At 40.1% G+C, this 27,332-nt stretch overlaps 1 long non-coding RNA gene across 3 annotated transcripts in view; it reads right to left on the bottom strand.

Annotated features, from left to right (window-relative positions):
* Positions 1 to 27,332, bottom strand: part of LOC102491838 (uncharacterized) — a 279,406-nt gene that overhangs the window by 40,010 nt on the left and 212,064 nt on the right. For all 3 annotated transcript variants that reach the window (XR_003549373.1, XR_003549374.1, XR_001370378.2), the window contains exon 2: positions 21,093 to 21,141. This is a non-coding gene — a long non-coding RNA (uncharacterized LOC102491838). The remainder of the gene's footprint in view (positions 1 to 21,092; positions 21,142 to 27,332) is intronic.

Genomic DNA, 27,332 nt, shown 5'->3' with positions numbered 1-27,332 from the left:
GGATGGTCACGCCGCAATCCCTTCTCCTCCATTCTCCTCTCGGGATCTTGGGCACACACGCACACGCGCCCGGCGTGAGTTTTTTAAGCCACCGGGTCCAGGACACGAACTGCGGTCGACTACGTGGGAGTCCAGCGACATAGCCATTATGCTAACTGCTGGTTTCCCCTTCTCTTTTTTCAATATGGTCTATCATAAACTTTGTGGGAGACTGAATTTAAATTATTTTTATTTTGAAAATTTTCCAGCATCCTTTGTTAAAGTCTGAAGTACCAATAGCCAAGACTGTAGGCTTTCAATCTAGTCCAAAATCACCTTCTGGGTGTTCTTAATGTTGCTGTAGACATTTAAGGATTGTCCAATTTTAAAAACTAATAATAACAAACCTTTAGTAATTGGTTGCAAAATTAATGCCATTGTAAGATTACCAGCTCATCAGATAAAAAGAAAGTCAGAAATCCGACAAAGGTCTGTATTTCAAAAGATGCCACATAGGCCAAAATTTGTTCAAAATGCAGTTCAGAATGCCTTTCGATGAATGTTACACCCTAACTTAGTATAGTCCATAATTATGGTATTATGGAAAATGCCAAAGAAAATTGCATCTATAGTTTCTTAACCATTTTTCCCCCATGTGCTAAGATAACTCAATAGCAAAATGAACAACCCAAGACTAAGCTGGGGGATTCAAATTCGAAGAGCTCCCTTGGCTCCCAATCTTCTTTGGGGAATGATGAATCTATAACACTACCACCACTGTTTCTCCCTAATATCTTGCTGTCCCTCCTCCAGTGAGATAGCTATAGTTAAACTCTTTTTTTAAAAAATGATGACACCAAGTAGAACAGTTATTTATGCTATCTCTGTGTTTTTGCCTTCATATATATTACAAACATTTTGAGCTCTAAAAACTACATGGCTTTTTGCCTAGATGCTCACTGTTTTGTTTACTGTAAAGTGCTTGGTGAAAATCTGTTAATATCACTTAAATTTTGTTTTGGGAGAACCCATCAAAAATTGTCACTAATATGCAAGTCAGTAAATGTTATTTATGCCCTCAGCAAATTCCTCCTGAAAGACAAACTGGAGACAAGAAGATGCATGAAGAGGAGAAGGGGGGAAAGGGAGACATAACAACAGGAAGCTAAGTGTGGATCATTATAATGAATTCTGTTTTCTACAACTTCACGACCCAAGAGCAGCCCCATTTATAGACAAACAGAACTGTGAGATTACCTACTCACAATGAGCCTAGTCATAAACAAGTGACTAGCTAAAACTATGGAAACTGGTGGACCTGGAAACCTTGACATGAAAAACTCAATTTAGGGGCCAGCAAGTGGCATGGTGGTTAAAGGAACTGGACTCCCACATGGCTGACCACGGTTCAAGTCTTGGACCTGGTGGCTTGCTTTCTCACTTCCTCTCTCTCTCTCTCTGTCTCTCTCTGATCAAACTGAAAAATAACAATGATAATAAATAAAGTTAAATAAAATTATTTTAAAAAGAAAAGAAAAACTCAATTTAAGAAAAAATATTTGAAATAGTTATGTAAGTACCTTGCCTGTTAGAGAGAGAGACCAACGCTTAGACTTCTTCTCTTCCGGGAATTTAAAAATGAAATAGTCTATCAAATTTCTTCAATCAAATATTTTTTCTGACAAGAAAGGCCACTTGCTTGGGGTTACAATATTTCTTAGCATAGAATATTGAAAGCACAACAGTTAACAAAGAAAAGAAAAAAGATTCATTCACTTTGCCTTCAAAAGACAAAAACACTGGAACTTTTGAGGCCATTGGAAATGTTCAGATGGCACATTGGTGCCATGTCAGATGCAGGTCAAAGTGTGAGATGACAACTTATAGTTCCTCAAAACAATACTAACTTGCTTATATATCATATGATCACTTGTATTATTAGTTAGGTTACTGAGTATTATAGACACTATGTTCTCCGACACTACGTACTTAGACACTATGTAAGACAGGTAGACTGATTATTACAATAAAATGATTTTGATGAGGAAATCATTGGTGGTTTTTAATTTAAATCCATAATCTAATATAAAAGTAACATCATTTGAGTACACATGTTCTCCTTGAGTTTACTTCAGGGTTTTGACAGAAATTAGTTTGTTGTTTTGTGAGTACATGGGCCTTCTTTCCTCTCTGAGGAGATAAAAACAGGACATAGCCATTACTGTTTTCATAGTTGCCATATTGAAATGCCAAAGAGGGACCACTTTCCTTCAAATTCTCTCCTTTGAGGGATTCCACTGCTTGCATTTTTTAAAGTTTTATTTACTTGTGTCTTCCATAAGCAAACTAGAGAAAGACAGGCATCCCCAATAGGGTCTTTATGCTGCAATCACCCCCTGCCTCAGCCAGTCCAGAACACAGGTATAAGTATATGGCTGATGTGTACAAGGAGCCCCAGGATGCAAACCCAGGACCTTCTCGCTTGGGTCCAGATGTGTCATTTACACCACCACCTAGACCCCATTATTTGCCTTTAAGTGCAAACTCTTCCCAGTCTTGGTCTTCTCTTTGTTTTTACAGTTATGAAGGGGAAAAAATAACAATCCCACCTGACCCACATTTTTGGGATTATATCTACAGTATTTTGTTCTATTATAAGTATCTCATTCTAAGAACATTAAATACAAGGATGTTTGCTTTATGATGGCCAAGATGGTAGAGCACTGGAGAACAAAGATATATGAATAATAGCTTGTGGAGTTGAGGGCAGTTCACAGGAGGCTAAAAGGCTTAAAGAAAAAAATTAATGAGGGAAAAAGATTAAATTATTTTCAGTGAAATTCTTATGGGCATGTAGCAGTGACTGACTAGACATACAACAAACCTATATCTTCTTCTCAAGCACACAACTAAACTGTGTCCCAGTCACCCATGCAGAGAGGTGGGGCTGTGTGATTGATCTCTGGCTAATGAAACAAGCTACTTCAGGTCTACCTCTAAAACTTCCCCTATGATTCTCCACATTCTCCTGGAAAATGGATTAGTAGCAGTTACTAGATGCAAGCCTTGAGCTTTGCTCTACCTCTGACATTCTTATTCCTGAATCTTATGAGGTGTTCCTTAGTGCCTCTTCTTTCTCTCACTCTCAGAACCTTTGCTCGGCTTCTTAAATGTCTGTATTTGTGGGCTACTTACGGTGTCTTTGTATAGTTTTTGCTTGGGTATGTACCCTCCTCATCCAAACAAGAAATTCTGTAAGAATGAAGACATCCTTCCGGGTGCTCTCTGGTGCTACCACCAGCACACCTGGTAACCTATCCCACACATAGGAAAGATGCAATTTCACACTTACGCAATTTCTATTAGCCAAGCTGAGACCAACTCATTAAAATAAGCATTTCTAGTGATTAGTGACACATTTCTAATCTCTAGGTGTCTGTCTCTTGTCATCCTCAGCCTAAAAAAAAATAAAATAAAATAAAATGGAAAATGAGGCTCCATTTGCTGAGCTTATTTCAGATGCATAGGAACATCTGCTCATCTTCTTGAGTGGATAGGAGCATTACAGACACTTAACACCAGTGGAGCAAGGGTAAAACTGAAAACTTGGCAACATACTGCACCTTTCTATGTAAACCCAATATCCCCCTTTAAAATAACGTCTAATGTTTAACCCATCCCACGCCTCAATGCTTAAACAACAGAAATTGGTCATATCCCCTCACATAGAAAGGAAGATTATCCTCTTAGCCAGTTCATTTAATAAAAAGAGTTGAATCCTGGGACCAGAAGATGGTATATTGGTTACATTACTGGATTTCCACATAGTCCACTCGACTGCAGTTTGGGTCCCAGACCCGGTAACTTAAATTCACGCTGGGCACATGTGCGTGCATGCCCAAGATCCCAAGAAGAAGATGGAGGAGAAGGGATTACTGCATGCCCATCCCCCTGGGAGGTGATTTCTCGCTTTCTCTCTCTCTGTCTTTCCAGAAAGTGCATGCACCCTATAGCAAAAACCTCTCTTGAAAAAAAAAAAAAAAAAAAAAAGATCCCACTTGGCCAACCCTGGTTTGCATTTCATCCCGATGGATTGAAAAACATGCCAGGCACATATGTGCACATAACCAAAATTCTGACAGGATGGAGACATGGAGGAGAAGAAATTGCAGTGTGACCATGCTCCATTGGGGGATGCTTTCTCCTCTCCTTCTTGATGTCTCTCCATCACCATTTAAAAAATTCTTCCCACCTCTTTCAAATGCAAAAGGTCTTCAAAAAGTTGGGAACCAATAGTTAGCGTAATGGCTATGTCGCTGGACTCCCACGTAGTCAACGGCAGTTCGCGTCCCGGACCCGGTGGCTTAAAACTCATGCCGGGCGCGTGTGCGTGCGTGCCCAAGATCCCGAGAGGAGAATGGAGGAGAAGGGATTGCGGCGTGACCATCCCCTCTGAGGGGTGATTTCTCGCTTTCTGTCTCTCTGTCTCTCTCTGTCTGTCTGGCGAGCGCACACGTCCTATAGCGAAAACCTCTCAAAAAAAAAAAACAAAACAAAACAGGTCTTCAAAAAGTTTATAAGGCATATGTACCATGAAAATACTATGCATGACTTTCAAAATACTTTCATACAACCCTCCCTTGAGAAATGTATAGCCCAGTGGAGGAAGATAAAGGATAGAAGAACTGGAATAGATCATAGGATCTAGAGCAATTAGGAAAGATAAAGAAAAAATATATTAACTCAGGTTTTTCACAAAACTTGAACACATCATGAGATTTAACAACATAAGAAAATGCACTTTCCCAAGTTTCTGGCCACCGGTAATTTCAGTGCTCTTCTCCCCACTAGTCATAACACCATAGTTCAAATTGTCTTAACTCTCAGCTATCTCCACATCTATTTCCCTCTCTCTCTCTATCTCTCTCTCTCTCTCTCCCCCTCCTTTCCCCTTACTTTACCGAAGGATCTTGCCTACTCTTTGAAACAGAATTCCTAGGAAGGGAATCCCCTCAGCTCCTCATACCAAGCATTCAAACAACAGCATCTCTGCAAATCCTTTCTTCCCAACTCCCCTTCTCCTGAGCCAACACTATCCATCCGCTGTTTTTCTCTCTCGAATAGTTATCAGCTCCTATAATTTAAATTTTTACCACTGATTTTTAAAATAATCAAGTCTCTCCAGCTTATATAGAAAACTTATCCTAAGCCTTATGTGTTGTTTTTCTCTTCCTCTGAGATTTGGCTATCTGTTCTCATTGTATCCAATTTCCTAACCCTCATGTACCCTTCACCCTGCTCTAATCTTTTCCCTCATAAAATAGCTCTTGCTAAGTTCACCAATGACTTCCATGTCAATCACTCTGAAGGGCTTTACAAACCCACGTCATCTGAACAACACTTGATATGGCGGGATGCTCCATCTGCTTTGCTTTGTGTCTCCCAAAAAATGCATGTATTGAGACCTGGTTGTGAACGCATTAAGAGGAAGCTTAATACCTTCCTGGTGTCAAAGGGTGGGTCCTTTGGGAGTGCTAAGTGATTAGGGTAGGGCCCCTAGGCCTGAGTGCTGGTGGCTTTATACGGAGAAGGAAGAAGACGAGAGCGGAGAGTCTCAGGGACACAGTTGCTCTGTGCTGCCCTCACCCTCATGATGCAATCTGGAGTCTGCAAGACTCACCAGTTACAGTGCCTGGACCCCCAAACCATGAGCAGAATAAACCTCTCCTTTTATAAATTACTCAGTTGCAGGTATTTTCTCTTATGAGTAACAAAATGAACTGCCTCCCAAATCTGATCTGCATCTAGCATTCCTATTTATAGTGAATGGTGACATCAGCTATCCTATTTCAGAAATGGTCACACTTTTGTCTCTAACCTCATATTCAGACTACCACTGATGGCTACCCATTTTACTTCCTTATTACCATTGAAACCTATCCACTTCTCCCCAGTGTCACCTTACAGCTCTAGGCCACGCTCTAGCACATCTGCCCTGTAACCTCGGCAATTCCCCAAGGGCTTCCCCAGGTACTCCTTGGCTGCCTGCCAATCCTGTCTGTGCTGAGCTAAAAAGAGCTGTTAAGTCACAAATATGGCTTTGTCACTTGTAGTGATTTTCCTTCATTCTTAAAATTAAATATTCTTACTACAACTCACAGGCTTGCTTGGCTTGGCTTCTGACTCTCTCTAGTGCCTCATCTAGCAGCATATTCCCCCACCTTCCTCCCTTGAGGTTACTCTGGCAACAGAATTTCAACAGCCTGACCTGCTAGGGCCTTCACCTCCCCTGCACCTCACTCCCATCCTTTAGGCAGTTCATCTTACTTACTCTTCAGCTCCCCCCTCTGAGAGAAGTCTTTGCTAACAAGAACAAACTCTCCAATTATTCCCTTTGGCAGCATAGTGTGCCTGTCTTTTATGGTGCTTGTCAGTTCTAATTTTCTATTCGTTTCTGTGAATATTTAAGCTCTATGAGAAGAGGAATATCTTTGGTTTCCTTTACCATTCTATCCCCAAAACCTAGCATAGCATCCAACATATTGATACTCCACATAGTATTTGTTGAATGAATAAAAAACTCAACTGCTGACTATTTTGTTCTTGGAGATGTACTATCATTAACATACCTCAAATGTTTTCAAGACTGTAATAGATTATTAGAGTAACATTTTATTTTTCCTGATGCACCTGATCATCCTTGTAATCAACTAGGAACACCTCTGTTACGAGAATACCATTTGTTAGTATTTATATCTGCAGGACCCAGCTCAGTGCCTGAAAGATGGCAGATCCTCAAAAAATATCTGTGGAAAGAATGGAAGAAATATGAGTCCAAACACAAGGATGCTGAATCTCATAAAGAGAGGATAAATGTGTGGGCTGTGGACTCGAATCTGGCTCTGTGATGTGCTAAATGTGTGATCACGGACAAAGGACTTAATTTCTCTAAACCTCTATAAAATGGGGGTGAAAATGCACTTCGTAAAATTAAAGTGAAAATTAAGTGATATAATCCATAGGAAATCTAAGTTTTGCAAGCAACTACTATCTCAGGGTCACCTAAGGGTCACTCACAGCTACACCTTCCAGCATCTCTGTTAAAAGATTATGTGGTGGGACCAGTAGGTGGAGTGGTCAAGGGCACTGGACTCCCACAGGGCCAACCACAGTTCAAGTCCCATACCTGGCAGCTTGCTTTCTCACTTTCTCTCTCTCTCTCTCCCTCCCTCCCCCCACCCCGCCCTCTAGAGTCAAATTTAAAAATAAATTAATTAAATAATTCTAAAAAAAGACCATGTGGCCAGCAATGAACAGTAGACTTATTCTCCATAACAAGACAGCCACCAGGGCTCCCTGAGACAACCTAGAACATCGTGTGAGTGGCCTTCTCCTGTGAAAATAAACAAAAACTAATATGTTACATACCTAAACCAATGCATGTTCCACTTGCCTTCCCAGCTACAAAACTTTGACATAACACCCAGTTGATATTTGGGAAGGAGTGGAGTGACAGCTAAGCAGAGGGCCTATAAGCTTTCACACCATTCGACAATCAATCAAATTGGAAGGTCTTTAAGATTATATACCTTCCTTGGGTATCTCCAACATTCAAACTTAGTATGCTAATACCCTATCTTTCCTACTTGATCCCAAAGTAAATTATAAAAATTAGTTACTATTTAAAAACAACTTGAAGGGGACCAGCGGATGGCATAATGTTTATGTTGCTAGACTCCCACATAGTTGACCACAGTTTGAGTCCCTGATCCAGTGGCTTAAAATACACCAGGCATGTGTGCATGCATGCCCAAAATCCCAAGAGGAGAATGGAGGGGAAGGGACTGTGGCATGGCCATCCCCCTTGAGGAGTGATTTCTCACTTTCTATCTCTCTCTGTGTGTCTCTGCCAAGTGCACGCACCCTATAGCAAAAAATCTCTCTCTAAAATAAAAAGTTAAAAACTTCAGGAAAAAAAAAACTGCCATCAAGGCAAATTATCAGCAACAATTACAATATATGTAAAAGGCATTCTAGATCTGTGTGAAGAAATTTAATTAATCTCTACTTATTGTTCTAGTATTGTAGAAAGGAAAGGAAAAGGACTTCTATTAATGCATGTTAGCACCATCCAAATGCTCATCATACTAGAATATGAAATGCAATTTCTGTTTCCTTCATCTGCACGATAGAATGGTACTCTTATTACCATTGACACTATTTCTCAAGAATAACTGTATCACCCCAACCCAGCCCCTATGGCACAGTAGTAATGCAAGTCCTACAAGGTTGGAAGTCATATCACGGACCATAGGTTCAGATCCCCAGGTTAACCTGAAAATACACTAGGCACACAAATGTGCCCAGAATCCTGAGGAGCTGAAGGACTGGAGAAAGAGGATCATAATGTCATCAGTACCTGTCAAGAATGCTCTTCCCCTTCACTCATTAAAAAAAAACAAAAAACAAAAAATGGGGCCAGCAGGTAGCATATTGGTTAAGGTGCTGAACTCCCACGTGGCCAATTGCAGTTCAAGTCCAGGTCCCAGTGGCTTGAAACACACACAGGACATGTGTGTGTGCGCACCCAAAATCCCAAGGAAAGATTGACAGAGAAGCGATCGCAATGCAGCCATCTCTCCCAGGGGGGTTATTTCTCACTTTCTCCTCTGTCTTTCTCTGTCGAGCAAACGCTCCCTACAGCAAAAATCTTTCTTAAGAAACAAAAACAAGGGGCCAGCAGGTGATGTGGTAGTTAAGGTGCTGGACTCCCACATGGTTGACCATGGTTCGAGTCCCAGACCTGGCAATTTGTTCCCCCCCCCCCTTTCTCTTTCTTTCTCTGGTCAAACTAAAAAATAATAATAAAATAAATTAAATAATTTTAGAAAACATGTACCATCCCCCATTTCTAGTGAAAAATTGAAGCAAAGATAAAACGATGTTCTTAAGGTCATACAAAAACTGGGAACCCATGATGAGAATAACATTGTAATCTGGTGAAAATAGCACTTATTCTGATATTGAGGTAAAAAAAGAAATATCCTTCAAATGTGTAAAATTCTTCAAATTTGCCTTAAGCCATGCTTCCTTCATCTTCCCTGCTCTTCTCTTGCCTGATTACATGTTCTCATGATGTCTTCTTTGTAAGACAAGGCTTAGGACCACCTTGTCTTTACTTTTGACTTCAGTAGAAATCCAGCTAACAACTCTTGTGATAAACTTACTGAGATTATTATAGACATTAATGCTAGATAAAAAATAACACGGAAGGACTCATGGTACCCTTTACACAGTTTCCTCCCATTGGTAACATCTTATAAAATTATAGTATAATATCATATTTTAGTTTTCTATTGCATTGCTAACAGAAATACCTAAGACTGGTGATGACTGAAGACATGGAGGTTTTTTCAGTGATTCAGAAACATCTGTGCCTAACTGTGTTCTCATGTGGGTAAGTTACACTCAGTGATCTTTCTAGGTATGAGAAGCCTTCAGCACCTACCACCAATCATCATATTCAGTTCAGAATGAACCCATCAGTTCTCCTAGCACAGCTAATCTGGTAACCAGAATATGAAACCACCACTCCATTTGCGTCTTCCTTCTAAGGTGAGAGACAGCATCAAAGACTTTGAGTTTCATATCTAACGGATTTGGGTTTGCATCCTGGCTCTGACACTGACTAATTGCCATCATGAGAACCTGAGCTTGTTACTCCATCTGGAAAAGGGATATAATAGGCATCCACTAGAGGTGCTGGGGAGAGGAGATATTTGGGATAATGGTCTCACAATGCAGTGTGACTGACTGCAGTTTGAATCCCAGCATATGTACATGCCCATGTATATGTACATGCCCAGAATCCTAACTGGATGGAAACATGGAGGAGAAGGGATTGTGGCATGACCACACTCTATTGGGGAGGTTCTCTCTCTATCTCTATCTCTATATCTATCTCTCTTTCACTCACTAGTGCACATACCTTCAGGCAATTCCAAAAAAAAGAATACACACACACACACACACACACACACACCCCCACGTATATACAGAATGTTACGTGGACCAGGCAGTGGCACAGCAGTGATGCAACTGGGCCCACATGGGGAAGGTCTTGGATTTACATCCCAGGACTTCATGGAGCAGGCTGGTGAGCACACATGCCATGACCTGGATTGACTGAGATTGGAAGTAGATGACAGCATCAAATCCCTGTGGGAGGTGCCTGTCTTTCTGTCTCTCTTTCTCATAGAAGAAATTAATCATTAAAAAAAGCAAACAAACAAAAACTAATGTTCCTTTATGTTCTCTGTGTTCCCCTGTTCTTCAGTTTTCTTTCCTTCTAAGTTCCTTGTCAGAGAATAATTAAAGTAAAATATGACAGAATACATCTCACTTTGTTCACTTGACATATCGAATGTGTCAAGAGTTAATGGAAACTATTTTGCCTCACACCTTCCCCAGAAATGCCTTACAGCAAAATAACAAAAGACATTGATTTTCATATCAAAGAACCTGTTTCTAAAGAGATATTCTAATGCCAGGCTACCTGTCAATACTGGTGCATGTAATAGGAAAATTCAAAATGTCTGTAAGGAGCTGGCAACAGCAAAGACCAGTGAGAGAACAGTAAATTTGAGGCCAACTACAAGGTCAAAATTAAAAAAAAAAAAAAAAAATAGTTAATATAAAAAAAAGTATACTCAACCATAACACTTAAGGAAATGATTCCTAAAGAGACTTTGCTCAGACTAGGAAACTCAGAGTTGGTAACCCATCAGCTGGATGATTCCATGTACAATGGTATGGACAGAAAAGTAAAAAAAAAAAAAAAAAAAAACAGGCATGGAGGTTAAGGTGCTAGACTCTACATAACTGATTATTCTGTTCAAGTCATGGACCTGGCAAGTTGAAAAATCACATAGGGCATGTGTACATACTTGTCTGCCCAAAATCCCAAAAGGAGATTGGAGGAAAAGGGATTGCAGTGTGGCCATTTCCCTGAGGGGATGCTCTCTCACTTTACCTCTCTCTCTCTCTCTTTCTCTCTCTTTCTGTCTCTCACTGGTGAGCACATGCACTCTACAGCAAAAATTAAAATAAATAAATAAATAAAAACTAAAGAATATAGTGAGACTCCCCAGGATATATAACAGTTGTAGCAATACAAAAAGCATTTTATAAAGGGTAGTCATAGAACTAGAGGGTGAATATTATATTGTAAGTCTTAAAAACAGATAGAAAGTTCCAATCATTTAATTCCTGCTAAGATTTATAACATTACTTCCACTATTATCAAAGTTGATCCCTGAATCACTTAAACTAAAATAGAACTAACAAGGAGTCTATTTCTTAGGCCTTACTGACTAGGAAAATAGGTTCTTTGGGGCCAGAAAAAAAGTTAGTAAAAGGGGAAAAAATAACCTTAGGCATTCTTTCATTTATTCAGCTGCAGTTAAGACATATTGCTTTTAAAGATCTAAAATTCCTGTCTGATTGTAGGTATCTGTGTAGGTCAAAGAATTAATGGACCCCTAGAAGTTATCCATGGAAAATATCAGAACCTTGGACAGGTGACATTTAATGATTAATACTATTCTTAATGAAAAGGCATGGAACAGGCTTTCATTTGATAACAATCTACAAGGCTTAAGATAAGGATAGGCAATTATGAAAAGAAAAACTGACCTAAGAGAAACTATTCAGAACTTCCCCTGGCTCTTTTTTTCTTCAATTTATTTTATTATTACTATGTTTTAGATATTGTAGATTCACATACAGTTACAAGAAATAATATGGAGATCCAGTGTAACCTTTATCTAGTTTTCCCCAGCAGTAATAGTAACACAACTGAGATATTGACATTGATACAGTCACGATACAAAACAAGTCTCTCACCACAAGGATCTCCCATTCTAATAGCCATACCGTGTTTTCTCCTGTACCTTGCCCTTCTTTTTTGTTTTGTTTTGTTTTGTTTTTTAATTTTTTTATTGTCTGAGGGTGCATGCACTAGACTGAGAGGAAAAAAACTGGAAAGAGAAAAATTATAAAAAAAAAAACAAAACCAACCAATGGGGCATGGCCACACCACGACCCCTTTATTCCATTTCTTTTTCCCATCACAATTTTGGGAACATACACACAAACCGGGTATATCTTTCAAGCTGGAGGGGCAGGATTTGAACCAGTTCCCCATGTATAGCACTTAACCACTCTGCTAAGGGGTTGATTCTTCCCTCTTCTTAATGCCTGGCAACCACTAATTTACACTAATCTGTTTTCCATTTCATAATTTTGTCATTTCAGCAATGTTACATAAATCGAATTAGACAGTTTATAGCTTTTTGGAATTAGCTTTTTCCACTCAGCATAATACTCTGTATAGTTAACCAGGTTCTTCTACCAATAGTTTGTTCCTTTTTATTACTGAGTAACGCTCCATTATGTGGATGACCACAGTTTGTTTAACCATCTACTAATGAAGGACATCTGTACTGTTTCCGATTTTTGACTATTTTGAATAAGATTGCTATGAATACTCATGTACAGGCTTTGGTGTGAACATGGAAATATTCATTTCTTTGGACTAAATACCCAAGAGTACATCACTGGGTGGTTTGGTAGGTACATATTTAGGTGGATTTTTGTTTGTTTGTTTGCTTTTTGTTTTTTAAGAAACTGTAAAACTGTTTTCCAAAATGGCTATACCATTTTATAGTCTCATTATCTTTACATCGGTAATCCATTTTCTCAGCACCCTTGGCAGCATTTGTTGCTGGCATTTTTCACTTACCCATTCTGATAGATGTCTCTGACTCTTGTCTCACGGTAAAAATTAACAGAAAAGTAAAAGCGTACCTAAAATCAATTCTAACATTGGAAAATTGAATTCAACAACTTAAGTTTTACCATGTGTTTTTTCCTAAAATCTGATCAGCTAACTTCAGAAAATTGTACTCCTAGACCACCAGAAACTGTTCAAACATTAAACAAAAAGCCAATTGTGTAAACTAATTTAACCTAAAACATCTCATTATGTATATATGGTTTCTTATAACATTTATCCCATGTAGTACTAATATCTGTCATAGTGATTCTATTAAGCAAGTAGTCTTTTTTTTTTTTGTAGACGTTTTTGCCAGAGGGCATGTGCACTTGCCAGTAAGACAGAGACAGACAGAAAGTGAGAAATCATCCTCCAGGGGGGATGGCCACACCACAATCCCTTCTCCTCCATTCTCCTCTCAGGATCTTGGGCACGCATGCACATGTGCCCGGTGTGAGTTTAAGTCACCGGTTCCGGGACTTGAACTCTGGTCGACTACATGGGAGTCCATTGACATAGCAATTATCTAATTGTTGGTCCCTTAAGTAAGTAGTTTTGACTCTTTAGAACAGTTTTTTTCATTGACACAGACATAATTTATTAAATGTCTCATCCGTTATTTCTCATCCATTAGCAGCTATTATGTTATTTTGTCATTAGTAATTCTGCACTTCTGCTTCTGTCTTCACAACTGCAAGCTTAGGTAATTTCTAAAGTTGTTCAAGCCTAGACTGCATGAACATTAAATCAATAACAATGACCTGGGACCAGCAGTTAGCGTAATGGCTACATTGCTGAACTCCCATGTAGTTGACCGCGGTTGGAGTCCTAGACCCATTGGCTTAAACTCACACCGGGCACATGTGCATGCGTGCCCAAGATCCTGAGAGGAGAATGGAGGAGAAGGGATTGTGGCGTGGCTATCCCCCCCTGGGGGGTGACTTCTGGCTTTCTGTCTCTCTGTCTCTCTCTTTCTGGCGAGCACATGCACCCTATAGCAAAAACCTCTCCAAAAAATAAATAAATAAATAAAAATAAGATATCTGTCTCTCTAGATCTCCTGCTCTCCTCCTGTGTATATACTCTCTCCCACCCTCTCTCTTTAAAAAAAAAAAAAGGCATTATTTTAACAATGTCTCCTTGTACAGAATTTTCTCTAGGCTATGATTCCCATTAAGAGATGATTCTTTTCTTTTGACACAGAGAAGGCATCTTTATTTCTTTTCTCTTTCTTCCCTTCCTTTCTTTTTTTCATAAATTTCTGGGGTGTTTTGTTTTGTTTTGAATGTTGACCTCACTGGAGAGAGAGGAAGTAAGAAAGCATCCCCCTTGAAGGATGGTCATGTCACAATCCCTTCTTCTCCATCTCTCTATCCCCTCAGTATTTTAGGGACACAGACACACACACACACACGCCTGGCATATTTTTCAAGCTGCTGGGTCTGAGGCTTGAACTTTATGGCTAACCATGTGGAATCCAGCTGTCTTAACACCATGCCACAGGCTGACCCAGAAGGGCTTCTTACACATGGAAGTTGTTATCTCCATTTTCAGGAAGAAAAAGGAAGGTTAAAATGCCCTTCTCCATCTTCTGCTATTCAAGTGCTTTTGTGCTAAACTAATTCTTAAACCAGAGTGACACATTCGGGCATGTATATTCTGAAGTCCTTCGCTACTAAAGTTGAACTTATGTATACACAAATATGCCCAACAGAAGTGTATACATGTCAAAAATCTTTTTTTTCTTTTTGAGCAAAGACTTGTCATTCAGGATTTTTTAATGTCTTCATTTTTTTAATGCCAGAGGGCATGTGTAATCACACATGCATGCATGTATGCATGTGTCTGTGTGAGAAAGAGGGGAAAAGCACCCCTCAGTTGGAGCTGGTCATGCTGCAATTCCTTTCCTCCATTTCTCCATCCCACCAGGATTTGGGGCATGCACACACAAGCACTGGGCATGTTTTCAAGGCATTGGGGCCAGGATTCAAGCCACATTGGCCACATGTGATCTGGCTTTCTATTCTGTGCTACAGGGTCAGCCCTACAAAATATTTACAGTAGTATTATTTGTAGTAGTTTCAAGCTGAAAATAGCTCAAATGTCCATCAATGGTAGAATGCATACATAAACCATGGACAAAGAAATGTGGTATTATCTGTTGAAGATAATTTTACAGTTTTATTAACTAGAATAGGAAGAAATGTTCACATGTTGAAATTATTCACTTTGTAAGCTAAATAATGTGATTGAATGTATAAGAGAAAATGAAATAAAAAAAGGTTATAAAAAAGAATGCACACATAAACTATGGGCATATGAAATACATAATATAATATACAGCAATGACTCCTGCTTAATAGGCAATAGGATTCAAGTCCTATTTTTAGCAGATAGTTCATCTGGCAGGATATTTAGTCCTAATCACTGGGAGACTAGGACAATTTGGCACCCTTTCTTTTTTGTGGTGTTGTGTTTTTTACATTTGCTTATTGTGTGTCTTTACAGCATACAATGTGGTGTTTTGTTTCATTTTGTTTTGTTCTGGAGAGATTTTTGCTCGCCAGACAGAGAGAGAGAGACAGAGAGACAGAAAGCGAGAAGTCACCCCCAGAGGGGATGGTCACGCCGCAATCCCTTCTCCTCCATTCTCCTCTTGGGATCTTGGGCACACACGCACATGTGCCCGGCGTGAGTTTTAAGCCACTGGGTCCGGGATGCGAACCACAGTCGACTACGTGGGAGTCCAGCGACATAGCCATTACGCTAACTGCTGGTCCCCAATATGGTGTTTGAAAGCATATATGAGCTATATGCCAAGCAAGTCAAAGATATTATCATACATATCATCTTCAACAGGTAACTTTCTACTCTTGAACCTGTTCAAAAAAATTTTTTTTTCCTGAGACTCCTCTTTTGAATAATGACTAAGGGGAAACAAGGGGGATGCTATTGGCAGATCTTTGATAAATAAGTAGTAAGGTCCTAGAGAAAGGAGATTTCTGAAGTATGATGAAATTTCAGTCACTCTTTCTGCTGGCTTTCCAAGGGAGAAAGGCTGGGCCCCAGAAGTGGCATGTCACTCTGGGTGGCTACACAGTGACTACACTCCTGGTGAGCCTCCAAGCAGGTAAATTTAATTATCCCATAGGGGAAAACGTAAGTTTCCTTTGAAAGAATCCTTAAATGATGCCTTAATGATAGAACTTCTGTGAAAGTAATTAATGACTCAATTATGATGGCTGTCTATCCAGTCATCCTACAGGTGTTTACTAAGTGCCTTCTTTGTGTCAGGCATTGTGTTAACTGCGGTGATACAATGGTGAGCAAGTGGCTCACAAAATCTGTCCTCAAATGGAGCTACAGTCTAGCAAGGAAATAAGCCCAAACAATTAAGTGTACAAATAGAAACACATGGGGGAAATACAAAACTAATCTATAGCAGGAGTTGAGGAAGAATTCCAGGACTTTCTGCCAACAGCAGAGAATGGTCTTGGCATCCCTGCTACGTGGGAGAGAGCACAAGGAAAGACAAAGCCATGGGACAGCACAGATGACCACTCCAGGAGGGAGCCACATGAGCAACACAGGGGTGCAATAACCACAGCCCAGGAAAGCTGAAATAGGACCACACCAACAGAGGCATCATGCTAACCAACCCATGTGAAGCAGATAGTCTGACAACAACTCCTGAATTGCTTTCTAACCAGTGGTAGTGCCATTTTAAGGGAAAAGGGGAAAATAATTTGAAGTATAGCATAGATGGTATTTATTCACATTTTCTTTAAAGAAAAATTCTTTCTGTAACATTCGAGTCCTTGCTAGCCAGAAAATTTACAGCAATTTCCTGGGCTGGCTAGTGGATAAGTGAGCCCAGTAAACTGCAAAGCCATAGCAAGAACATACTTACGAACACAGATGGATGAGGAGTGAAATGTCCTATTCCACACACTGGGCATGGAATTCCCAGCATAACACAACAGTCACACCATACATCTCATTAGTAGTAAAAGTGAACAGAGTTTCTTCCACTCTCTTAGTTACTCGACAAATGTTTATTGCATATCATCATGTGCCAAGCACGGGGATAGGTTCTGGGAAAAATTGGGAAGGTGAAAAAGCAAAGCTGCTTATAAAAAGCAACATAACAAAGTGAGAAATAGCATGCACTTTAGAGCCTGACCACCTCGGCCTGACTTCTGACTAGCTCAGTGGTCTTAGGTCTGTTACTTATCTCCTTTGAGTCTCTTTCTCCCTTCCCATAATGTGACGATAAAACACCCTGAAGTGTTTGGATTAAGTGAAATAATGTATGCAAAGCACCTTGGGAAAGTTCTACACTCCAATTTAATGGTTCAGATGGAGCTGCCTCCAGGCTCCCAGCCTGCTCTCCTTTACTACATGCCAACTGACTCCCATGAGGATTTGCAAGCTCATGCGGAGATGTCATGATTTGAAAGCCATCCGCCTTTCCTACAAACACCTGCCCCTTAGCTACCCTTTGCAAAAGGATGAGCTTACCTTGTAGAAGGGCAGGCCTGGGTCTTGGTTTAGGACCATTTGGGCAGGAAATCCCAGGGCCCAGGTACCATGATCATGATCTAGTAGGTCATAGGAAAAGTCATGATGTATTTTCCTACGCAAAAAATGTGTCATGACTTTTCTGATGACCCAATAGACAGAAGGGCTGGGAACAGGAATCCTTGTACCCACAAAATCCTTACTTTGTATGTAAGGGTGAGGTTCTCTAAAATGCTGAGTCGGGCAGAGTAGCATGACTTAAAAGCAAATACCACAGGAATGTACGAATTTTTAAGGGACAGTCTTTCCACCAGACTATTTCACTAGTTATGTGTCTACAACGATCTCCCTTCCTAGGTTCCCCTACTCTCATAGCCATTTTCTAGGAATGCAGCTCTGTTCTTTTCTTTTCTTGCTTTGAAACTCACTCTGAATTTTAAACAAATCGAAGTTTTTAAGGTACTTGCTCACTGCTCTCTACATCTCTCACTAACCTCTGGATAAAAGAAATGAAAGAAATTTTATTTCGTAACTGCATTCACTGTGATTGCTGTTAGTATTTAAATAAATATTTCAGTTACTATTAAGCATGCTTTATCTATATAATGATCATTTCAGAGGTGGAAGAAGTTTTAAAAGTCTAAGCATAGGGACCACCAGATGACATAACGGTACATGCTGGACTCCCACATAGTTGACTGCAGTTCAAGTATCGGTCGCAGCAGCTTAACCTCACACTGGGTGCATGTGGTGCATGCCCAAGATCCCGAGAGGAGAATGGAAGAGAAGGCACCGTGGTGTGGTCATCCACCCAGGGGGTGATTTCTCGCTATCTGTCTCTGTCTCTATCTTTCCAGAGAGTGCATGTGCCCTGTAACAAAAACCTCTCTTCAAAAAAAAAGCAAAAAACAAAAAACAAAAAGTCTAAGCATAATCCCAAGAAATGAAACTCATAAAATTTTAAGAAAAAATTGTCATCATTCAAAAGTTATTAAGGATTATTGGGACCAGCAGTTAGCATAATGGCTATATCGCTGGACTCCCATGTAGTTGACCATGGTTTGAGTCCCGGACCCGGTGGCTTAAAACTCACGCCGGGCGCGTGTGCATGCATGCCCAAGAACCTGAGAGGAGAATGGAGGAGAAGGGATTGTGGTGTGGCCATCCGCCCTGGGGGGTGATTTCTCACTTTCTGTCTCTCTGTCTCTGTCCTTCTGGTGAGCACAGGTGCCCTATAGCGAAAACCTCTAAAAAAAAAGTTATTAAGGATTATTAATTGTCTTTACAGGCATAGCTACATAATCATCCAAAATATATTCATTCAAATTAAAACAATGGGAAAATTTTTGAACAGTCATTTCAGTGCCCATAAAGAGATGGCTCTGAGTCATTTAAACACAAGAACTTTCACTGTTTCAAGGAGTCATATGATTCATTAAATAGTCAAAAAAGGAAGAGTAAAAATCCCCAGCACAAAATCTAAGGGGTAAAATACACTGAGCCCTGAAATTATAACCCCTGCTCTGTAGCTGAGTATAGGGTCCTGACGTTCTAGGAGCCTGTGCAAAGCTTGGTGCACTCTGCTCACGCCAAGGTTGGCTCTAAGGCCCAGAGAGGAAGGTCAGTGAGCTGGACGGCCAAAGGAAAAGGATGACCTTCTCCTTGGTTTCTTCATTACACTTTTCTCTCAACAAGAATCCACTCATCTTTTCTCCCAGTTCAGGTATGACTAGCTCTCATCACTGATTCACTCCAGGGCTCATCTGTAAAATACAGATGCTAACCTACTGAACCATCCTGCAAGGCGAAAAGCTTAAAATATATGAAAGATGAGTAAGTGCACCTGGGGCTCCAAAGACTAATGCCATAAAACTGTCATCGTTTTCCACCAAACGCTATTTCACCCACTCACATGATGTACATCTGCGGCCTGTTCACACTGCATATGGCTGTGGACAGAAAATGTCTCAGTTCCAAACTGCCACAGCGGGTCTGGAAGAGGCTTCTTCTGCAGTGTTCTCTCCTTGGTTTTAGCTCCAAACATCATCACCCTAACATAAGGAAGCTGAGCAAGCCCCTGTGGAGGCTCAGAAGGTTCCAGATATGGGTTCCAGCTTTGTGGCTGGCTTACTAATACATGACCTACACAAAGTAGTATTTAAAAATCTAAAACACTAATAGCATTTGTTCTCTCGCTCTACCTTTAAACATGGCAACTGTACCTCAAATTTCAGGCCTTTTTCAGCAAGAGATTGAAAAGAGAAGAAGGAAAGAGAGGGCAAGGGAAGGAGAGAAAAGAGAGAGGAATATACAAAAATACACTATGAGTCTACATCAAGTCCAGATAAGATTCTCTCATAACTTTTACATGTAAGAGCATTTTGCCTGCCAGGATCGTCCTTCCTCGCCTAGTCATGGTGTCCAGTCACTAACTCACATGCATAACATCAACCAACACACCACCTTTGCTGCCATAACAGATTGGTCCATATGCATTTTTCCTTCACTGAGTATGATGTAAAGTCCAGAAACCCTGAATTTCTGTTTCCTGAATGACTTCCTACATTTATCTTCTTGAAGATCTGGTTATATAAACACATCGTATACTCTCATGGGAAGTCACATTCTGATGGTTCACATTCAATCCCAATTGATTAATAGTGCCCTATACATAATTGCCTCTGATCTGATAACAATGCACCCCTGCCTGGCTCCTAATGGACCCACCTAATAATTACCTCCTCCAGTTTAAAAAGCTAATGACATTAACTTGCTCATCTTGTTAGACTAGAGGTGGTGATGGGAGGGGTGAATATAATAATCACTGCAAATCTCATTATAGTCCTTAGGCAAAGTTCATCACAGTGATCCCAGCAGCCACAAGGTAACATCTGTAAGCATCAGAGTTCTGAGTCATCTCCTGCTCTGACTATGCCTAGCTCTTCTATCAGAATTACACAGAACACATCCTCTGGGATTTAAAAGACATTTGCCCAGTAGACCAGAGCCACTGCCCCAGGCAGTTGCTGAGTCCAGATGGGGTGGAAAGAGTTCTGAAGAGGGATCTGATTCTCTTGCAAATACATGTGAGACTGTCTCTGCTTCTGTTCCTAGTGATTCTGAGGCTTCCTAAATAAGCATAAAGGAGAAAGGGAAAAACAATGGAATTCTAGATTCCTTATTTCCATTTTTATCAGAGCTATTCTGCTTTTGTCTTTTTTATATTTGCACATTCACATAACTTTAAAAATTGATTCTACTTATAACCAAATAAAAGTTTCAAAATAGAGCCAACTCTCTGGCATGATTAGCACAACCAGATCACATATGACTGACTACGTGGTTTGAGCCCCAGACCTGGCGGCTTGCGAAATATGTCCGAAGCATGTGCACACATGCCAAAAATCCTAACAGGAGAAAGAGATAAAGGAGAAGGAGAGATGGAGGAGAAGGTATTGTGGCATGACCTTCCCCTATGAGGGGTGCTTTCTCCTCTATTTCTCTCTCTCTTTCTCTCTCTCTGGAGAGTGCCCATGCCCTCTAGCAAAAATAAATACATACATATATACATACATAAAGAAATACATAAGTAAATACACTTTTTTATTAAAAAAATTAACATTTCAAAACAACTGCCCAGGGTAACTGTATAGTCCCCTCTTCCTGTAGCAAGACACAACAGAAACCTGTTCTAGGAGCATGGCAGAGCAGGTGACTACCTCTACACAACATAATTTGATAAACAAAACATGCCTACCCCAAGTCATCGCTTTTCCTCGCTCTTTGCAGTTTCCATCTTCTTCACACTGTCAAAAAATAAACAGAGCCAGATACTAGTTAAAGTAATAAAGACAGATTTTAATCCATAACATACTATTGTAATAGGGAGGAGAGTCCAGCATGAACCCAATTCAACTTCAGTTTCTACGTAGGTGACTGAGTGTTTTAAAGGAAAATGAGGAAACAGGGAGGGAGGTAGCAGGAGAGGGCTTATTATCCAGGAAGTGAAAATTAAAAAGGATTGGTCAGTATAAATGTTGATTAGGCCAGCTGTTTCTGCTAGCTGGCAATTACAGAAGTTAGGATTCTCTACACCCACAAAGCCTGGGTGAAGAGGCCCTATGTCACCTGATGATTACCTTTCAAAAGAATGGCTTTTGATTCCTTAAGACACTTCTGAGCTGCTAGAGACACAGACTGCGTTTCCTTTACATGAAATGCTCGGGACCAGAAGTGTTTCAGATTTCAAAATATTTGCATATACATAACGAGGAGACTTGGGGATGGGACTCAATCAAGTCTGAACACGAGATTCATTTCTATTTCCTATACATTTTATACACAGCGCCTGAAAATCATTTTATACAATATTTTTGTATTGTAACATTTTACTCAAGATCCATCACATGAAATGAGGTGTGGAATTTTCCACTTGTAGTGTTCTATCAGTTTTCAAAAGTTTTTAATTTTGGAGCAATTCAGATTTTGGGGTTAGGGATGCTCAGTCTGAACATGTAAATTTTTTTTTTTTAAGAGAGATTTTTGCTATAAGGTACAAGACAGAAAGTGACAAATCACCCCCCGGGGGGATGGCCATCCTGCAATCCCATCTCCTCCATTCTCTTCTCGGGATCTTGGGCACGCACACACACACACGTCTAGTGTGAGAAACGTTTAAGTCACCAGGTCTGGGATGTGAACCACAGTTGACTATGTGGGAATCCAGTGACATAACCATTACACCATCTGCAGGTTCCATGAACATATTCATCTTAAAGGTAACAGAAGAAGGATTTGTGATTCTAAGTTCTTTTTCGCACATGCTCTAAGAAAAGGTAGTCAAGAGTCTATTTTCACGATTTGGCTGGAATACACAGTGAGTTGTCTGGACAGTCTTGAGCTTTCACAGAGAGACATCTTAATGGGAACTAGGGTCATCCCAGCAATGTAGTCTTGAGCTGTTCGAAACTATGTTAATGTCCGTGTACATCTTTTAATGTATATCAAGGGAGTAGATGAAATCATTTGTGTTGAGAATCTTAATTTTTATAGGCTGAGTTGGGGCCTTGTTACAAAGAAGATTCTGAGTAGCCTGGTTAGAATTTGGCCAGGGAGAGAATCTTTGTCAGCACTTAGAAGCCAAATATTAACTAATTGCATTAACATATATAATCATTTAAAACTATTATCTCTTTAGCATCAACCAGTTTTGCAGCACGAACAGTCAGGCTGAGATCCAAGACTAAAGACGGCAGCACAGGCAGGATAGCTTGAGGAATCTTGGAAAATAATAACGAAGTATAGACCAGACGTGAGGTGCTACCACTCCTTTCCAAATAACTGTCCTGCCAAATTTGCTTTAAACACAGAAAGGTAAGGCATCTGTAGTATAAACAACAGACTTGTCAAAAGTCTCTTAAAATAGTTTATTCTTCCATGTAGAGTAAGAAGAATCCACTTAAAAGCTTATTTGGCTTTGCTTAGCAAGCCCTTCTGGTTCAATAATGTAAAGATAAAGTAGATATCATTTTAATGATGACCCATCTGAATCAGAAGTTTAATGCTGTAAGCATGTTTTTGTTACATCATCATTCTGAGAAACAGTAAGCACTAAAAACTCAATTTTGATAACTCAAGAAAAATTCCTTTTCCTTTTCCTTGAGGATAGAACTCTAGCAAATACTTTCCATTTCCACAGAATGTATTTCACCAACTTCCGAGTGCCTAATGGCTTCCTGAGTTGTACTTCCCACAACACAGCTTGGCAGCAAGCTGCCTTGATAGAATTGTATTTTGGTTTATGCAACAGCACATCAAGAATCCTGCTCCTCAAAGCAGTCTTGAGTAGATCACTCATGTATAAGCAAGTGCATTTCTTGTTTCATACAGAAACTTCATTCCCTCATCTCCTTCTAGGTTGTTCCAAATCGTCTTAATAGCAGAATGATGCTGCTAATGATATGTGACCTCTTCTTGCGTTTTCCTCCCTTTAATTTTTTCCATGTTTCTGCCAATTTCACACTTACCTTTATATTTAACAGTTCCTACACATGCGCAATCCACATCCAAGATTAGAGTTGCAGAAAATAAAAAGGGGGGGGCATAGGCTGTTCAGTTAAATTGAATTCCATGTAAGTAACAAAAAATACATGTTATTTTAATTTGTTAATTCTAACAACTCTATTTCTAGGCAAAAATCCACTACCCAATTTTTTTTCCTTCCAAGAAAATAAAATATTGTTTGAGAAAGTTATGGAATTATGTTAGCTGCTTAAAATATAAATTCATAGATGAGAGGTTTCCAGGAGCTGGAAGTGAGAGGAGCTGGAGGTGAGAGAAGAGGCTGACTACATTTGGGAAGGTGATCAAACTGCTCTATGTCTTGATTCTAGTAGTGTTTGCAGAATTGCATGCATTTGTTAAAACTTGTAGAACTCTACAATAAAAAGGGTGAATTTTACTGTCATAAAGAACACCTAACAAATCTGACTTTTAAAAGTAGAAAATAAATGTATACTTCTTAATATCAGACGGATGGACATCATATATTAGGTTGTCAGAAGAGTCATGATACATTTTTGCATAGCAAAAAAAATACATCATGACTTTTATGGCAAACCAATATTTGATATTTTATTCCTTTTCTTTTTTTGTGGCTAGAGGGTATGTGTGAGATTATGAGAGAGAGACAGAGAGACAAAGATAAAAAGAAAAGAGAAAGGAGAAAGCAACCCCTGTAGGGAATAATCATGCCAAAATCCCTTCTCCTCCATTTTTTCCTTCATTCAGGATTTTGGGCACACATTCACACACACCCAGCATATTTCTTAATCTGCTGGGTCCAAGGCTCAAACCACACAGTTAGCCATCTAGAATCTAGCTGCCTTAGCCAGCAGAATGCAGACTCAGTCTACATGTTTTTTCTTTTTTAGTATCACCAGAGTAAATATCTTACAACAAGCATTCCAACTATTTTATTCTCTTTCAACCCACAATTTCAATACTTCATCCATTTTCACAATCAGGTTTATTCATTCACACATTAAGTATGTAATATTAACTGGATCTAAAAGTATAAAGAGAAAATTACAGCCCCAATAAAAAAACAGTGGCTCACTGGCTAACAGGCAGAGACATGGGATGAAAAAAAAAGAGAGAGAGAGGGTGGTCCCATAGCATAGCAGTTAAATACTGTGCAGAGTGAGTCAGATTCTATGGTTGACCACAGTTTGAATCCCAGCTTAAAAACCCATTGAGCATGTGTGCATGTATGCCCCAAATCCTCACCAGATAGAGGAATGGAGGAAAAAGGGTTTCAGCAGTTATCTCTCTCTCTCTCCTTCTCTCTTTCTCTTTCTCTCTTTCTCTCTGTGTCTCTCTCCCCAACCCTCATTGAACACAAGCACTCTTTGGCAATAAAAAGAATAAAAGATAAACGTGAAAAATTACAAGATTCACTAGCAAGCACTAAGCTCTTTGTTAACTCAGGGAACATTCCAAATGTTTGAGTTCAGTCTTCAAAGTAGGGAGTTACACAGCTAGATATAATAAGCATGTACCCACGGATGAGAAGATCTGCTGAACAAGTGGGACAGTCTAAATGAGGAGAGCCCTGGACATTCAGATGCCATCAGGATTTTTGCTTGTTGTAACAGAAACGCATCCCCCCATGCCCCCACCCACACTGGAGCAGAAGAAGTAGGCTCTGTAAGAAGGATATGCTACTTCACAGACTAGCAGGTGCTATAGCACCAAGCACAAAAATGGGCAAAACACCAGGGCAGAATGACAAGGAGCAAGAATTACAGTCACCATCCTATAGCAGAAATTTCAGCTAGGACACTGCAGGTACCACTACTGAAAACCAACAGACACCACCACTGACACCAAGAATCAATTCCAACAGTCTCTTGACCTTTGACCCAGATTCAGAGTCTGGTCTGAGTCATATACTATACCCAGTGACGGAGCTGCTAGAGTGTAAACAGAGGTAACGGCATACTCTCTTAAAGGCTACACACTTCAGGTCCAAAATATGAGAGGAGGAGAAGTCAAATCTTGGGCAGTCAAAAATTGCCATCTGCTAACTATGCCAAACTTCCCTGGCATGGTTATTAATAGTATCCAGGGCCTCTATCATTTACATACAATTTCCCCTGCTGGACAGATAATCTCTTATTCAGTTCTGTGAGTTTCAAACTATCACCTCACACTTCAACTGAGGGATATTCTTCATGCCTTTGGCTGTTCTTCCAACTCTGTGTGTGCCATTCGAGGGTGGTACTTCCCGTAGCCGTGTGTCTATCCACTCCCCCTTGTGCCTGACACAGTACCTTCCACAGACTAGCTGCCTCTCCATAACTATGCTCTAGACCCGTGTGTTCCCAGGGAACTCAGCGTGTGCAGCTGGAAATGTGCCACTTTCATTTGGCAGAAGCAAATCTCCTCCAAATCAGACCTTTTTATTTCAGTTCTCAGGAGATCTCTGCCCTAAAGGCCTCTGTCTTGAACCAGACCTCAGTAAGACAGATTATAAACCAGCCAAAACCACCAAAGATGATATTGATGTGCATGTGGCTTTGGAGCCACCTAAGAACTGGCACAAAGCATCGCTGAGGTTGCCAGTGAGCTCTCCAAAGGAAGCAAAACAGGAATCTGGGCTCACAGCATGATGTTCAGGGAATCCCTGCTTACAGGGTCTTTTCTGACAATGAACAAAAGAAAGAGTGCAAATTGTTGGTGCTTTGACAAACTAAATAAAAGGAACTGTAGAACATCCTATTATTTCTTTTTTCCTATTCTAGGAGGGAAAATGTATTTCACTTGGCTCAGGAAGAAAACGGATTACACTTGTGGAGTCCCCCACCCCCCAGACCCCCATTTGGATGAAGAAATACCTAAAGAGGTTGTAATGGGAATTTTATCTCGGGCTTCAGATGTTACCCTGGTACAATAGTTTCTCCTTTCAGCCATGACTAGCACATGGTGATACTTCAGTCCTCCCACCTCTCCAGGAAATCCTCAGAGCCTCCTTTCCTGACAAAGCTATTAAAAAGGAATAAAAAAGGAACACATTCTCATTATGCCCCTTCACAAAGCAGTTACATCATTAAAAAAATAAAGTATTTAAAATTCTCTAATTTGTAGTCAAGTTCAGGCTTTGACCAATACAGTTCAAAGATTAAAGTAAGATGGCGGCTTGGGGCCAGCAGGTAGCATGGTAGTTAAGCCACTGTACTCTCACATGGCTGACCTTGGTTTGAGCCCTGGACCCAGAAGCTTGAAATTCACAGCAGGCATGTGTATATGTGTGCCTAAAATCCCAAGAGAAGAATAGAGAAAAAGAGGTTGTGGTGTGGCCATCACCCCAGGAGATGATTTCTTATGTTCCCTCTCTCTGTCTCTGTCTCTCTCCAGTGAGCACACACATCCTATGGCAAAAATATTTACACAAAAATTAAGGTGACTAAGTGGAATGTTATGACTATTCCAGATAAGAACTATAATGAAAAGTTACAAAGTTCACAGAAGACTGAACATCAATTGCATATAAGGACAATTCATAATATTACTTTCCAAGGACATTGCCCTCAGACAGGGGCACAAACACATACACAGCAGCCTTTGCTCCTCAGTATGCAATAGGAAACAGAGAGACTCTTCCCCAGTCTTACCTTTCTGTGAGCTTATACTCTGAACTTCTGCTTACACCCACTTAGAAAGTAAACATGAGCACATTCCCTAGAGAATTGTTTTACTCTCAAAAGTACACCTAAAATAAAAAAACAAACAAACAAGAAAAAAAAAAAAAAGGCCAGCAGGTGACAGAGTGGTTTAAGGGCACTGGATTCCCAGTGGGCCGACTGCAGTTCAAGTCCCAGAACTGGCGGCTTGCCTTCTCACTTTCTCTCTCTCTCTCTTTCCCCCCATCTCTTACTCTGTCACTCTCTGGTCAAATTAAAATAAATGAGTAAAAATAAATAAAATAAATAAAGTT

This window comes from Tupaia chinensis, unplaced genomic scaffold (assembly GCF_000334495.1).
Source record: "Tupaia chinensis unplaced genomic scaffold, TupChi_1.0 Scaffold000232_3, whole genome shotgun sequence".
NCBI classification, from domain to species: domain Eukaryota; kingdom Metazoa; phylum Chordata; class Mammalia; order Scandentia; family Tupaiidae; genus Tupaia; species Tupaia belangeri.
This window is presented reverse-complemented; position numbering and strand designations above follow the sequence as displayed.